Source organism: Corvus kubaryi, unplaced genomic scaffold, assembly GCF_017639235.1.
Source record: "Corvus kubaryi isolate FWS band 111438036 unplaced genomic scaffold, C.kubaryi_AGA036_p1.0 split1-37296, whole genome shotgun sequence".
In the NCBI taxonomy this organism is placed as follows: domain Eukaryota; kingdom Metazoa; phylum Chordata; class Aves; order Passeriformes; family Corvidae; genus Corvus; species Corvus kubaryi.
The window spans coordinates 5,731,712-5,749,017 of record NW_024582075.1 but is presented as its reverse complement, the minus strand read 5'-3'; positions in this window follow the sequence as shown (position 1 = coordinate 5,749,017).

Sequence of the window (17,306 nt, the reverse complement as noted above, 5' to 3'; positions counted from 1 at the left end):
TCCCTGATAATTTTGCTTTGCTATTCCTCTGGTGTATATAAACAAATAAACAAAAGATTAAATAATAATGTAATCAAATTAAAGAAGAGTATAATGAAAGAACAAATAATAATTATTTAGAAAAATACCATTATCCAGAAACTTAATTTAAGAATTATTTTCTCTCATCAGGAAGGAATCTTAGCTGTAAAAGTCAAGTACTCTTTAAGAAAACTTCTGTATAGCTCTAATTTAGCATATCTAATCTTTTGTCGTGAAGAAAAAAAATCAAATAGAGTTGTTTATCATGTGAGATCTGTCACTAAATTAACTTTTAGTTAACACGGAAATCTCAATCTCATCAGACAAATTTATTGTTATTATTTTAAGTAATTTTAGCTGATGTAAAAAACATCCATTAAAATCAGAAAAAAAAAAGAGTATTTTGCTTTAGAGAAACCCAGAAGTTTTGGTCACTGTCTGAGGAAATTGTGAATGGGCTCTGGAGGACCTTTTCTATTCTATTCCCAGTGGAATTCAGGACTGCCAGTATAGGGATCTTTTCCTATTAAATGAAATCAATTATCTATATAGTGATAACATCTGGTAGCATGAACTGTTAATAGCTGCTCCCCATCTATTTGATCCCAATTTAATGAAGAGAAATCAAATAAAGCTAATAACAAGTGTTTTTCCTCTTGTTGTTGCTGATTATAATCTTATTTAAGAGCACAGAAAATTACCAGGAATCTCTCTGGTTTTGAGCCTGATTTTCTTATTTACCTGCTCAGATACTTTAACAGCCACAAAGTTGGGTAGTACACGATTTTAAAAACTGTCCAGGTCCAAGTTTTATTCTATTCAGTTTACCCAGTAATTTAGAAGAAAGTTGTCCTTGTTTTACAATGCCTCAGCTAAGACTTGACACATCCCACATCACATCCCTTTGCTTGGTGATCAGAAATTAATATGCTGATTTCTTGCTAATTGTAAAAAGTTAAGATTTACTTAATTAACAAACAATTTTTTGTTTCATCTTGTTCAAATACAAATGAGTTTTTGAATTTCTCTTCTCTGGTTGCAAAATATTCTTCTGTAAGGAGGAATAAATAGATCTGAAATGTGCTTTATGTTTAAATTCTCATGGGACCTATGATTGCCTATCAACATGGTGATGGAGCGGAAGCAGTCTCCCACCCTCTCTTCCTCTCCAGAAAGTGAGAATTGGAAGGACTGCTTTATTCATCTGTGAATAACTAGAAGAAATTACACTGTGAACAGACAAGTGACACTGGCTCTCATGTTTGCACAACAGAGTCCTGTGCGGTTTAGGTCCCACTCCCAGAAATGGTATAAATCAACTCTTGATTGAAATGTCAATGACAAAGAGACACTTCAGAATATTAATTCTAAAATTTAACCCCTTAGGGGAAACTTAAAACTATTCATCTTTCCTTCACTTAAGTATATCTCTATTAAAGTAGTTTCAGCTGGTAATGAAACTACTATCCCTGGGGAGACTTTATTTTCAGAACCTGGCAGAAAGTATTTCTCCACTTTGCAGACCCTACTTTTTTTTCTTAATTTTACTCTACCTTTTTTTGTTTTCTTCACCTTTTTCTTTATGTTATAGTTTTTTTTTCATCTGTGTCTAGTAATGATTTTTTTACTTCATTGGCTAATTTTTGGAAATATGTCCCTTAATATATTTTATATATGTTTATCTTCCTATCAGTGATGAACACTTATATTATGGTAATTGATTGAACTGATTATTTGATTTTTAAATTTTTTATTAGAGAATTTGTTCATTTGGTACTTCTTTTTTTTAACCAATTAACTGATCATTGTAAGACAAATATTTCAAAATTATGCAGATGGCAGCTCAACAAATGGAAGCAGGCAACGAGGGGCATGGCATGTCAGTGAGAGCATGGCACAGCAGTTTGCAGGCAGTTCCCACAGGCAGGATGAGCAGGAAGGGTGCAGCCGCACTCCCGGTGGTGTGGTGTGTCTTTTGGCTGGTTGGAGGGTGCTTTTTCCATCCCCCCCCCAAACCATGGTTAGCAAATGATCAAAAGCCATTGCTGCTGCTGCCAGCAAAAGCTAACCCAAGCAGAGTCCCCCAAGGACACAGTTGTCCAGACCCCTGGCTGCAGGGAGTGTCTGAGCCTGGGGGCAGTACCAGAGGACAGTGCAAAAGACACCGGTGTGTGGTGTGAGCAGGTGAATGATCTGCTCTGTCTGGTGGCAGGGCTTAAGGAAGAACTGGGAAGGCTGAGGAACGTTAGGGAAAGAGAAATAGACTGGTGGAGTTACAGCCTTGCAAACCTGCAAGAAGCTCAGCAGGAGTCAGAGGAGCCCTGACCCTCTTACCATCAGGCAGAAGGAGGAGACCTAGCAGATGGGGGGAATGGAAATGGGTACCCAATCACAGAGGTTGTAAAATTCCCTCCTGACCCCCATCACCCTCCCAGGTGCCCTTACAGAGTGGATACGAGGCCCTGGGTCCAGAGGGTCAGGCAGATGATGCTAAAGACCTGGACAGGCTGGATTGATGGGCCAAATCCAGCAATAGGAGGTTTAATATGACCAAGTGCCGGGTCCTGCACTTTGGCCACAACAACCTCCTGCAGTGCTACAGGCTGGGGACAGAGTGGCAGGACAGTGGCCAGGCAGAAAGGGACAGTGGCAGACTGAACAAGAGCCAGCAGTGTGCCCAGGTGGACAAGAAGACCAAGGGCATCCTGGCCTGTGTCAGGAATAGTGTGGCCAGCAGGACCAGGAAGTCAATCTTACCCTGTAGTCAGCACTGGTGAAGTCACACCTCTAATACTGTGCCCAGCTCTGGGCCTCTCAATTTAGGAAGGATGTTGAGGTGCTGGAGCATGTCCAGAGGAGGGCAACAGAGCTGGTGAAGGGTCTGGAGCACAAGTCCTATGAGAAGAGGCTGAGGGAGCTGGGGCTGTTTAGCCTGGAGAAAAGGAGGCTCAGGGGAGACCTTATCACTCTCCACAACTGCCTGAAAGGAGGACGCAGCCAGGTGGGGGTTGGTCTCTTCTCTCAGGCAACAGCAACAAGACAAGAGGACACAGTCTTAAGCTGCACCCAGGGCGGGTTTAGGCTGGACATTAGGAAGAATTTCTTCACAGAAAGAGTGATGGGACATTGGAATGGTCTGCCCAGGGAGGTGGTGGAGTCGCCATTCAGGAGGTGTTTAAGAAAAGACTGGATGTGGCACAGTGCCATGGTCTAATTGACAAAGTGGTGTTAAATCACAGATTGGACTTAATGATCTCAAAGGTTTTTTCCAATCTAGTTAATTCTGTAATTCTCTGATTCTTGAATTTAATTTTGTGACAGAAATTTTACATAATAATAACAGTAGTTCTTATTAGTATGTCCTCTATATAGCGCAGTCCTGGTCACCTTTCTCTCTGCTCACATTAAAACATATTTTTTACTATTCTAGACCTTTCCTGCATCATGTGGGATGCTCTAAGCTGAATAAATTAGCAAATACTTCTTTTTTTTAGGATAGAAAAAGAGATAAACTATTAAATTGTTACTTGCTTATGATATGAAATATATACTGAAACCCCAGATTGCTAATAAATGAGAAATCATAGCCTTCTGGTTTCATTCAGCACAGCTACAGCTATTGCCTTCTGCTTACTTACCAAGGTCCTACTCTTGACTCCATTTCATTTCCACCAGCCATTTTATTTCTCTGCTTCTGCATTTCACCATCCCTTCTGCAAAAGACGTTTATGCAGCTTTATCAGCATGAATAATTTTTAGTTCATTGAAACACACAAAACTTAACCCAATAATTTGAAATTGGCTAGAGTCACTTGGCAGTTAAACCCATCCCATCAACATGTGAGGACATTAGTAGCATATTCTTCAAGTCAAACAAGTCCTCCATGGGGCAGACAGAGCATTCTTGGTGAATGTTCTTGGTGAGTGCCTCAAGACATGGCATACGTCAGTTCTAAATTACAGGCCTCTTGCTGTGACAACTGCATTTTTTGCTGACTTTTAGTACCTCTCAGTCCTTTTAAGTATCTTTGATTGCCTCTTCTAGATACATAACTTCACCAAATGAAGGGGGCTTTTTTTTCTGTATTCTTTGGTACTTACATACTAGTATATGGTACCATACCATTTGACCACAACCACAGCGTCACACGCAGGATATGCATTTCATTCCCCATTTTTCTCCAGTTCGCATGATTCTATTCTACAAAAGACCATGGACAGGTCACAGACAAGTTCCAAAAAGAATGTTTCATAGTCTTCTGTGTGAAGTTGTTAGCTTTTTTCCACTGACTAAGAGAGAAATTAGGTGCATGCTTCAGAAGGACTTTGCTTCTGAAATTTGCATAATTAAATCTTGGATCGAAGTGAAGTTCTCAAAGAGATCATGCATCATCTAGGTCTAAAATACTTGTATAGAGACAAATTTTCAGAGCATTTACCAGTTTCCTGCTGTATAGTTTTTTGAGTTTGGAAAATGTAATTAAACACCAGAATACTAGATGTAGCAGTATCCAAACCTATAAAATTAAGCATTATATTTTAGATATATTAATACAGTTGTTCTGTAAAAAATATTTGATTTGGCTAATGATACAGAAATCAGTTTCATTAGTATAAACAAAGCTCAACACATATACAGGAAAAAAAAAGTCGAATTTCATACACATAATATTAGCTGTGCAATCTAAATATCGAGGAAGTGAAAGAGAAAGAGAAGAAACGTGTCCTTTTAAATGACTTCAAGTTGTACCTTTACTGTATTGGTTTGGCACGGCCTGGTTTTGGTTAGCAGGGGGGCTACAAAGACGGCTCCTTTGAGGAAGCTGCTGGAAGCTTCCCGCTATGTCCAGCAGAGCCAATGGCTGATGGCTCTGGGCCAATGAGAGAGGTTGGTAATGCCTCTGTGATGATATCCTTAAGAAGAAAATCAAGACAAAGTCACAGGACTTTGGATTCAAGTCAGAGAAGAGGAGGTGAGAACATGTGAGGGAAAACAACAGGGCGACACCAAGGTCAGTGGAGAAGGAGGGGCAGGAGCTGCTCCAGGAGCCGGAGCCGAGGTTCCTCTGCAGGCCGTGGTGCAGCCCATGGTGAAGCCGCTGTGCCCCTGCAGCCCATGGATCCACGGGGGATGCACAGATCCACCCGCAGCCCGTGGGGGAGGTGCCCGTGCCGGAGCGGGTGGATGCCTGGAGGAGGCTGTGATCCAGTGAAAGAACCCGTGGAGAGAGAGGGCCCTGCTTCCAGGCGGGAGCAGCCTGGCCTTGGAGGGCTGCACCCCGTGGGAGGAGAGAGCCCCGGCGCTGCAGTTTGGGAGGGCTGTGGGCCCGTGGGAGGGACTCAGGCTGCAGCAGGGGCGGTGGGGCTGCTGCTCCTGAGAGCGGGCCCACGCCAGGGAAGTTCAGGAGAACTGTCTCCCGTGGGAGGGACCCACGGCCTCACAGGGGAAGACTCCTCTCCCGGAGCAGCAGAAGGAAATCTCAGTGATGGACTGACCAAACCCCCATGTCCTGTCTCCCTGTGCAGTCAGTGGGAAGGAGGGAGGGGCTGGGGGGGGAAGGTGTTCTAAAGGCTTATTTTACTTTTCATTATCCTTCCCTGATTCTGTTAGTAATAAATTCACTTCACAACTTACGCTGAGCCTGTTTCACCCTTGAAGTGTTTCTCCTGGTCCTTATCTCACTCATGAAGCCTTCGTTAACTTTTTTTTTTCCTTTTTGCTCCTCTGCCCAGATGTGGCAGGGGAGGGTGAGTGAGCATCTCTCGTGGACGCTTGGCGCTGGACCAGTGTCAAACCACAACACTTTACTATCCAAATTTGAATTTTTGGATGTTACTAAAATATTGAGCTTTGATATTTAACCTGTAGGTAGCTTTTTAGGTGGATGATGTGGTCTTGGTAGGGAATAGAGTGTTCTGCATATCTGAAAAGTATCTCCAAAGGTCAGATTTTGATACAGATTCCTATGCTGCATCTTAAATTAAAATGACACTTACAGTTCCAATTATTAGTGTGGAGGACCAGGCATAAGCATGTTTTTCTCAAAAACATTGACTGTTGCAACACAAAAGTTTTGATTGGAAGAGAGGATGCCGTGGAGGTGGAAGAGTGCTGTGCCGAACCAACCTTATTTGCCACCTTGAGAGCTGTGCTCTGTGTCCTCATCATGATCATTGTCATTCCTAACTCACTCCCTGGAGGAGTGCTCAAAGGGCTGGCCATGCATCTGTGAATTAAATGACAAAAAAAGTATAGTTTATGTAAGAGGCTGCACTAGGTTAACTGTAAAAGGAAGCAGATCAGGCCCCCTTTCTTTTTCCTCTGTTCCGCTTTTGCTTTCTTCCTCACTACCTCATCCCAGGACCACCCCAGCAGCAGGACCAATGTGGGATCTAAGGACTTGAGAGCTTCATACTTCTCTGTGTTTTTTCTGCCTTTATTCCTATCTTCCCTTGCTTTGCCTACTCCGAACTGAGCTTTGATGTGGGAGTGGGGAGCTTATGGCTTTGTGTTTTGGCTTGTTAACCAGCGAAGTTGAGCAGTTTGCTGGGGGAGTTGAAATCTTATTAAAGTACTGTAAAAAAGTAAGAGTTTGTTAGCCACCAGTTTTGAGGAAGTGTATAGTAAGATTTAAGGACTTGTTAGACAACATCTTTTGAGTGTAATTTATGGGCTAGTTTCCAGAGTTAGATACAGTAAAATGTAGTATACTATAAAAGCTCCAGAGTTACCAACTATGTGGTCCATGGTCTTTGTTCAGCCTGACAAGAGTTTTCAACAAATGTCATGCCCTGTACTGATGCGTCATGGCAGTTAGCAATGGTTCTACAGGTGTTTCAAAAAAGTCAAAATAAAATTAAAAAATTACTGGCATGCAAATCTTGTTTGTATATTTTGCATGAAAATAGTATGGCTAAATTCATCATAATGCAGAATAACAGAAAAATTCATATATAAGCACTTTATATGCCACACCAGCTATAAGCATATTTACAATTTTTAATTAAAATTACATTACGTTTCAGCTATCAGTGAAAGAAAACAAATTATCACTATTGGAAAAAAGTTATGGAATTAGTTCTTTAAAAATAGTTTTAATTTTTTTTTGCTTTAAAATGTCATTTTAATGGCCTTAATAATAAGTAATGTACTAGAATATACAGAGATCGCAATCAGATATATTTTAAGATGCAAGTGTATTTTTAAATGTACTTCATAGTATAGAGGCCAACTGAAAGTAACTGTGCTTGATTTACTACAATATAAATTACTTAAGAGGCTATTTTTAACAGTCTTTATGACCTAAAATCATACTTTATCATAGAGGCATAAGTTCTTTTGTTTAAAAATAGACACTGATATTATATTAAAAACTGGCAGCTAATATTTAAAAAGATATGATGCCAAGATGATAGTGACTAAATTTATTAAATTTATCTTTCTGTGTAAAGACTAAAAGTGACTGTAGTGCCTTTTTAACATTGTGTAATTGTTGTAATTGCATGAATTAGTAATGAGGAATATACAGGAAAGAAAAGATTAAAATAAAGCTCATATCAGATGTTGACAAATTAATTATACTTCCATGAGAAGAGACTTCTGTGTTTTCCAACAATTAGTGCTAAAATGGGCTCATTCTTTTCATTTTACCATTTCTTTACATCCTAAGTCATGAAACAAAATATTCCTAACTTACTAAAGATTGAATCTGCACATAATCATTCAAATAGAAGTTGTTAACACTAACACTGCAGTCTCTTTTCATGGAAAATTCTGACAGGCAATTTCTGTGGGTTAGCATAAGTTTGTTGTCTTCTTCTTTATGATATCTTCCAAAGCTGAAACACAAAGTATCATAAATCTGCAAATCCACAATTTCCATTGAAGATATTTCTCTTTTAAATGGGGATAGGTTAATGTCATATTCAGAAGAGTTCAGGATTAAATCATAGGATCACAGAATGGGTCAGGCTGGAAGGGACCACAGTGGATCATCTGGTCCAACCTCCCTGCTCAAGTAGGGTCATCCCAGGGCACATGGCACCGTGTCCAAACAGTTCTGAAGTATCTCCCACAAGGGAGACTCCACAGCCTCTCTGGAAAATCTACTCCAGTCACCTGCACTGTAAAAAATTCTTCCTCATATTCAGGTGGAACTTTCTCTGCATCACTTTTTGCCCACTGCCCCTTGTGCTATTGCTCATCACATCCAAGAGGAGCCTGGCTCCATTCTCTTGACACACTCCTTTCAGGTACTTGCAGACATTGACAAGATCCCTTCTCAGTCAATTCTTCTTGAGGTTGAACAGGCCCAGCTCCCTCAGCCTTTCCTCATAAAGAGATGCTCCACATCATTTTCATATCCCTCCCCTGGATCCACTCCAGGAGCTCTACATCTCTCCTGTACTGAGGAGCCCAGAGCTGGACACAGCACTCCAGATGTGCCTCACCAGGGCTGAACAGAGGGGCAGGATCACCTCCCTCGAGCTGCCGGCAACGTTCTTCCTAATGCACCCTATTGGCCTTCTTGACCACAAGGACACACTGATGGACCATGGACAGCTTGCCATCCACCAGGACCCCCAGGTCCTTCTCCACAGAGCTGCTGTCCAGCAGGTTGGCCCTCAGCCCTTCCTGGTGCACAGGGTTATTCCTCCCCGGGTGCAGGACCCTGCATTGTTAAGAAGAGAAAGGGTACATTCCGTATTTTGAAAAGCTGACAACTTTCAGATTTGCAGATACTTCAGCAGGTACACAGGCTTAACAAAAATATGAAATTCAAAGTTCTTATTTTTGGAAAAGGAAATTCATCAGAAGCTACAGTTAAGTATGGGCAAATTGCAGATTTAAAATAATAGCTGAATTTGCAGATAGTATCTCTTTCATTTTTATCATGTGAAAACCTGCAGCACTATGCAGGCACCTCAGAAAGAAAAGTTGATCCACAGTCAGTAACGCATTTGTAAGAATTTTCAGCTACCCTCACATCTGAAGATGTCACTGATGGGACACAATATCCATTTATTAATGAACAATGTGCTTGAATACTTTTCCGCTGTGTAACCCTGAAATGTGCATCAGAAACATGCCTGTTCCTATAGAAAATTGCCCCCCAAAAGACATGCTATATACTTTTACTTTTTCTGCTTTTTTTGAAAGAGCTAACTGAAATTGTTTTTCATTGCCATCACAACACCTTGCTTATCAAAAACATATGCAGCATATGATGTATTAGTATATGACAGTCCAGCAAAAAACCCCACAAAACTTAAATAGCATGCCATTACAGAATTAAGCCTTTAAAAACATAAACAAATCTTCCTGAAACCTTCTTTTCTCTAATTGCATGTTTTTATATGAATATTTCTTAATTAATATACTATTATGCAACAGATAAAATGGTGCAACTATATAGTGTTTAAGAACCGTGATCAAAAGTTTATCCAGAGAGAAACAAGTTACTAAAACCAAATAATTATATAAACATAAATACGTTATGTATACATACACAATTCTTTATATTAACAGTTTAACTTACCCATGCTGATGTCTGTATTTGTTTTTGCATACTCTGACTTCTAATTCCCTAGGAGTGAAAATGTGTTATTCCTAATTCTGCTTTCTTCAGCAAATGTATTCAACTGAGTGAGGTGAGAGCCATGCTCAGCCTTCACCTCCACTGAGTGTACAACAAGTTGTAGCAGAGAGTTTTTAATTGCGACAAATAACTAGCCAAACAGAATTTTATTTAATCTCCATTATTAACCGATTACAGATGCGGGTTGTCAAATTAAATTGCTACTAATAGCTGACTAAAGAATTCTAAAGTTTTAGAAGGGTAACCTTCTAAATGCACAATTCCTCCCTTTAAGAAGGCAAGGTCTCTCAACCTTCCGGCATTCCTCCGGGTGGCCTTCCAACCCAATAGGAGAGTTCCCAACTGCAGAACCACTGCTGAGAAGAGGACTGATCCAAGAGGCTCGCTGATGGGACTCCCCCTAGTCAAAGCTGGTCTGTACAGTTACATCAAAGCCTGGGGGGTCCGACTTTCTGCCCTGCTGCAGCCACCATGCAGATGTGATGGGGTCAGTCTGCTCATGGGCTGGTCAGTGTTACTTGACTGAGGCCAACATTACATGGTCGGTCATGGTTCATTTCTAGCTGAAGAGCCTCTAACTCCACTACAGCAGTGTGTTGGATGACCTCAACCCTCTTAACAAAATAGCAATCATTTGATATGTTCTCCAAAGAAGATTAAATCTTCAACCATAGCCGGGACAAGATCTCCCTCAGGAAACCCACAAAGTAGCAGAGTGACCAAATGATCATCAATACATATGAGTTTGGCATGCTGATCAAACAATTAACACATACTTAGTGTGTGCTTTTTTCCAAGGTTCACTTGTCAAGGAACAAAGTTGTGGTTACAAGGAGTCCCATGCATACTTTTCCCATTATATGCATTTTGACTACGAGCCAATCACTTTATCCCAAAAAAAATGACAGCCTCAGTGAGCATTCTTTGAGTTCTCCCTGCAAGGTAACGTCGCTGCATGTCAGTGATCTCCCGTTGAGCTGGGGCAACTCTTAAAGTTGCTCCTCAAGGTTGACAGAGTTTCTACTATAACAGATCTATGGGTAAATCCAATTTGAGCTCTCTCTAAAGCTGCAACTGGATAGCATTCCAGTGACTCTCCCCATAAGCTGGTATGCCTCTCAGAGTTTGAGATTTCTTACCTGAGACTGAAGCATCCTTCCTTACCCAAGGTGGAGAGAGTTCTTATTTGGAACAGATCCTTGGTAAGTAACTGATAACAAGCTAAATTAATATTAATGAAATCCATATAGTTGATTCCTGTAGGCACAAATCACTGTTCATCTGTGAGACTAAGACTGGACCTACCCACATCTAAGTTCCATTCTTGCTTTAGAAAGCAAGGGGTCCACTATGAAACTCATCATTCAAAGGGAGAGTCCCCCTTACTTTTATGCATCTTTAGTCTCATTCTAACTCAATTCTGAATCGAATTTCATCCATGTAGTAAGTAATAGAGTGAGCCTTGCCATCAAACTTTGTTAAGTTGCATTTTTATAAATTCATATTAAAACCATTATTTGCTAATATCTTTGATGGCAATTCTCTGAGTGACCATAAATGGCTCATTTGAGACAGGCATGTATATATGCCACACCAACATAAAATTTGACATAAATATTTCTAGACAAGCAAGCCATATTAAACTTTCCTTCACAGAAAGAATGAAAATACAGACTAATGTATTTCCTTCTTTATTTTGCTCAATTTTCCCCTCTATAATAATGTTGACTTTCAAAAATCCCCAGTCTAAACTCTTAATAAGTCAATCTACAGACACAGGTCATATACAAAAACAGGGCAAACCAAAAGAGCTACAAAGACCTTTGTAGCAATAGAGCTATGCACAGTGTATGTGAACTGAAGTCAGTGTGCCAAGAGACACTGGAGGCAGGAAAGTTACCTAAATTATAACACCTGAACAGTCCTTCAGTCTGAACAGTCAGGTAGGGTGCCATCTGTCTAAAGACGTATTTTAACCTCTTGAAACTCGGCTTAGGGTGATTTTTAAAATTGGACACAAGCAAAATTTGTGCTTTTAATTTACCTTTATGGCAGAAATGAAAGTCTACAAACTCCAACAAACCCTACTGTTCAAACCATAAAGAATATATCAATGTGTGCTTAATGCCCATTTAAACCATGGCCTGTTTGTGTATCACCCAGTGTGCAATCCAGCAGTAGTAATACCCACTTTCAGAAAGGCTTTGTCTCCCTCTAATACTGGGGGGTTTGTACGTCCTTCGGAATGAATGGCTAGTGCGCACTTCACATTTTAACCACTTGAGTTTGAAACTAAGCACGTTCACCTAATGTCTATATACATGTATTCCACCAAACACCAAAACCTTTTCTTTTTAAAAGGCAACAAAAATAACACATGAGCCCACCTGAGGGAAAACTCTGCCAAGGATGCCGTATTTTAAACCACCAGCAAAAAGTGCTGTCCAGGCTGTTCAGTTTAAGGACAGCCATTACATATTTGATGATTCCCTTACACCTGAAGTACGACTTGTATTTATCAGAACTTGCGTTTAAGGCCATTTAGATTGCTACAGAGAACCATGAGACTCTCCTCAGTAGAACCAGTCTGTTTAGCAAATTTATGTTGTTTACAGGAAGAGTTTGTTCCTTTCTAGTTTGAATGCCTCATCAGCTTTCTTTTACACAGATATTCATAGATGCAGAAGAGTCTTCCAGGAAAAAACACTGCTGAATCTATAGGGACAAACTTTGATCAGACTGCAGAAGGATCAGATATTTGCTATGAGAAGTTAATTTGTGCACACCGTTTGTACTCTGACTTGCTACCAACAGTGTGTGTACCCTGAATAAATCCATTTTTGAAATGAGAGATATTTTCATAAAAGATTTATCTGTCACAACCCAGTACCATGGTTTTCCCACTTCATACTGCAGCAGGTGTCATTTAAGGAACAGAAAGGCTGACAAAAAACTGGCAACCTCACACAGGTAAATCTTGGCCAATCATAAGCACTAATAAATAATTGAACAGCATTCAAGCAGTTAAATTCTTGAATGATGAGTTCTTTTGACACAGCTTTTCATTCTGGTATTGCAGCAGTAGACATGGCTGGCTGGAGCCTCTGACCTAGCCTCTTGTCTACCACCCTACCCATGCTTTTCATGAAGCAGGTTACAACTCAGTCCAGAGGTGTTTTTAGGATCTTATTTTACTTCTCGTTATCCTGCTCTGATTTTGTTAGCAATAAATTCAATTAACATCTCTAATTTGAATCTGTTTTGCCCATGATGGTATTAGATGAGTGATCTCTCCCAGTTCTTACCTCAATCCATGAACCCTTCATTATATTTTCTCTCCCCTGCTGAAGAAGGAAGTGAGAGAGCTGCTTTGGTGGGTGCTTGGAACTGAAGATTATATATTCAACATGCACCATGACATCCACTTTTTTACAAAATTTTTGTATGATGAACTTTGAATTCAGAGTTTTTCTACACATTTAAGTGTTTCATTCTTTAATGTAGAAACATTATCTTAGAGTAAACAAAGGTTTTCATCACACAGCCTAGTTCACACACGGGGCTGCACATGCAAAAAGATAGAAATAAATGCTATAGAAAATGAATTGCTGCATCTATCAATGCAAAGCAAGGTACTAATTTGGCACAATTAAGAGCCCACAGTTAATTAAGGCATTCCTAAATGTCACAGTGTTTCTACTGAAAGCTGCCCTGACTGCCTGGGTGAAAGCCGTATTCCCAGGTGTACTGGACATCAAATCCTACCATGACCCTTCCAGATATTATGTCAGGTCATGATAAGTTTAATTTCATGCCTAGGCAAGATATGATGGACTTTGGCCTCACCATTCCCAAGAAGCGTGATGACAATTGTATCTTCTAGATAGAAGTTCTGAACAGCTTCAGGAGAGATGAACAGAGCTGCATCACAGTATGTAAGTATTTCCTGTCACAGTCTGTGACCAGTGCTAAAGGCATCAACAAGCAGGGGTTACAGTGATGCCTTAGGATTTTAGCTTTTATATTTTTCATGTATTTTTTATTCTGCAATTTTTTAGTGTATAACTCTAAACTCCATATAGACAGTGTTAGCTACTGCTCTCCCATTTTGGTCAGAAAAAACAGTTTCTCTCTAGGCCTGAAACTCAAGGGCACCTTGCTGTCTCAGGCCCCAAGAAGTGTAAACAAAAGTGAGCTGGGGGGGAAACAAGCTTGGGGTAATGACTTAATTACCTGAAGTTGCAATTGGAGGATTAACCCCTGATATGCAAATTGACCAAACTTACAAAAGTATGAAAAACCCATGACCTGTGGTCCATTTTTGGGTATAGCCCCTAGGTGGGCTTCATCTCCCCAAAGTGTGCCTGGAGGCCCTTCAATAAATATAATCACTTTTATTCTCCTAATTTTGTCTAGCCTCTGTTTTTAGGTAGTCCCAACAAGGCATCGACAGAAGCATTATGAATTTCTTTATCTGCAAGAGCAAGTTTTGCCATAGAACAAGTCATTCTCTGTATCTCATTGTTCCAACAGCAAAAAAGCTGGCTGTGGTTTGACAATGAAGGTGTGGCTATGAACATGAAATATTATCTGAAAGCTTTTAATGCTAGGCCATTTCATTCCCACTTTGAGCGCATAGACTGATAATTCAAGGGAGCTCAAGCTTTTTTCCACCTTCTACGTTAAGCAAGTAGTGCTGTGGTATGCTTTCAATGGATACTGTTTCTGGAAATTAGGCTTTCCTCAGGTTTTCTGGCCAGGGAATGAGAAATGACAGAAAAGATCATTTTCAAAGCAAGCATTTCAGACTAAAGAGAATATAGAGGCTATGCAGGTGTTTCCTAAAAATGGACCTGTATTATTCACTTCTGCTGGAAAAATTGTTTTGCAGTATTTTTAAAATGAGGATGGTTCAGAAAAAACCAGAGGGAGTATTCTGAAATACATTCTGCACTTTTCCAGGTAACAATATTTAAGAGTAATTAAAGAAAAACATCTTTATTAATTCCTTATTTGTTTCCTAGTCCATGGAACTCACTTTCACGCAATACAGTTTCTATAAATACAGAAATCAATTTCAGATAATCAAAATTAATTATGTTAGATATATTTTATCTATCTGAGTATAACAGAAAACAAGGAGATTACTCAAACCAAGAATATATCACAGATTTAAAAACAACTCTGTATATATATATGCACATGATCTCGAGTGGAATAAGCAAGCAGAGAATAGACTATTGCCATGGTCTTCCTAGAGGTTCCTAACACAAGGATACATAAAACTTATATTTTAAAACTCCTTATTCCTTTGTTTTCTTGTTTGTCTTTGTCATTGATATTGTAATCTCTCTTCAGAGAACTGTATTTTTATGGAGTTTTTTCGGTTGGATGTTTGGTTTGTTTGGCTTTGGGGCTTTGGGTTTTTTTGTTTGACATTTTTGTGGGATTGTGGGTTCATTTCATTTCATTTCATTTCATTTTTTACTGCTACACTTAGAGATCTATAATATCTATCGTTACAAGTGGAAATCTTTGATTTCCAAGTAGAAGATTCTCCCATACAACTCCAGGGAAACACCTGGTTTGGTGCATATTGCTCAGGTTCTGCACAGAATAGAAAGGAAGTAATGGAGATGTCCTGTTAAATGTTTGGTTTGTCCACAGCTTGGAGGGTAAAACTGTACCAAAACCATGACTGTAGCAGATACAGTCTCTAAGGGAGAGCCAGGTAAAATCAGTAGTGGATCCTTGAAGATCCTAGGGATGCATAAGCAGCCCAAACATAACTTTGAATGCTCTGCAGTCACCTCTGGCTGGCTGTATAGTTGAACAATCTCTACCAGAAAGTCTGCTACAAGATATTTGAAAGTAGGAACAAGAAAAAGGAAGAAAGAGAACCTGACGTGGTGCCCTTGAAACGGGTCAATAGTAGGCAGAGGAGAGGTGTGGCCAGCATTTGGGTCATATTTTTATGTAATAATGACAGTATTTGATTGTTGATTTTTATATATTTATACTGCTCAAAAAATATCCCTCCTGTAGGCCAATGCCTATGCAAATAGCCAGTAAACTACAGATGCCTATTTTATGTAATTTTTGCAGTAATCATGAATTATGGAATGGCTTGTGTTGGAAGGGACGTCATTCCAACCCCTGTGCCTGCTCCTGTCATGGACAGGGACACCTCTCACTAGAGCAGGTTGTTCAAACCCCTGTCCAACATGGCCATGAACACTTCAAGGGGTAGGGCATCCACAACTCTGTGCCAGTGCCTCACCACCCTCCCAGTAATCTGCTTCAGAATACTCTACACAGACACAGAACAGGAATACATCTCTGAATAAATGCATTTGGATTTTTTTATCTAATGTAATTTTAGAATATAAGCAAATAGATTCGTTGTCTCTGTTTAGGAAAAAAAAAAAACCCATGTGCCTAAGACTCATCACTTTTTTCGTAGACCACAAGGAGGTGCAATTGATTTTTTTTTTTTCTTTTCTTTTTTTTTTTTTTTTTTTTTTTAATTTGAACTTCCACATTTTATAGCAATTAATATCCTGTGAGCTTTGATGTTATTCTTTGGCATTTCGTACTTGGCTTTAAATGAAAACAGTACATATCCATTATTCTTGATCTTTTGCTCTTACCTAAAGTATGACCTCTTCTTTGGATAGAACAGTTACAGTGTTTCTGTTTCCTTGCTAAACTCACCTCCTGTGTCCTGCTTGGGATGATGTAGGAAGAAAAATAGATCATGAGAAAATCCCTGAGCTACTGTCATGATACTGAGATGCTTTTGGCTTGTAGAAGGTGGGGAAGTTCCATTATGTAGGATTAGTAAACTTTAAGGATGAAGTTCCTGAGATATTTCTGCACTATATGGGGAGAGTGCTAGGTCAGTGTAAGGAGCATATCTGGCTGTTGGTTCCATTGAAATTATTAATAAAAATCTCCAATACATATTTTAGATCAATTGTCAGCCATCTTTCTTTTTGATAAAAAAGAAAAAAATATTTAAAGAATCTTTTCATTTGACCTTGGTAGCTTTCATCATCTCCATTATGCAATCAACTTCTGGTCTGATTTAGCACATTTGAACAGTACTTATATTTAAAAATCTTGTTGTAGCCTCCCAGACAAAATCAGTCATGTCAACTCACTTGCCATTTCTTCTCTCTGAAAAAGTAGTATTGCCTCCTTTCAACATGAACAGCTACCTAATCCTCCTGTTTCAGCAATTATTTGTTATTTTGCTCATGTTTTTCTGTAGATTGGAAACCTGAAGACAGAAAGAAACAGGACCCCTACAAAGGCATTCCTTGAGCGTATCTACAAAAGCTGCATGGATGCTCTGATCTCCTTAGAATTTAACTAATCATCCTTGTGCTCACAGTCCCTTCCTGCTTTTTGTCAGCACTTTATCCTGAATCTCTTTCTTACCTCTTCCTTTAAATGACATATTAACAACACTAATCTGACTGAGATGGTGATATGCTTGTCCCAAGCTCCCTTAAACAATGCCTTAGCCATTGCTTTTTTTTGCATCAGCATTTGGATCACATCACTCAGTTTCCCCTCACACCTCTTGCATGTTTGGTGCATGTTGCTTCCATTGTTTCAGCTATCTGTTTCCACAACTGAGCTTTATTTTTTCTTCTATTTACTCTGTGTGAAAAGGCATGA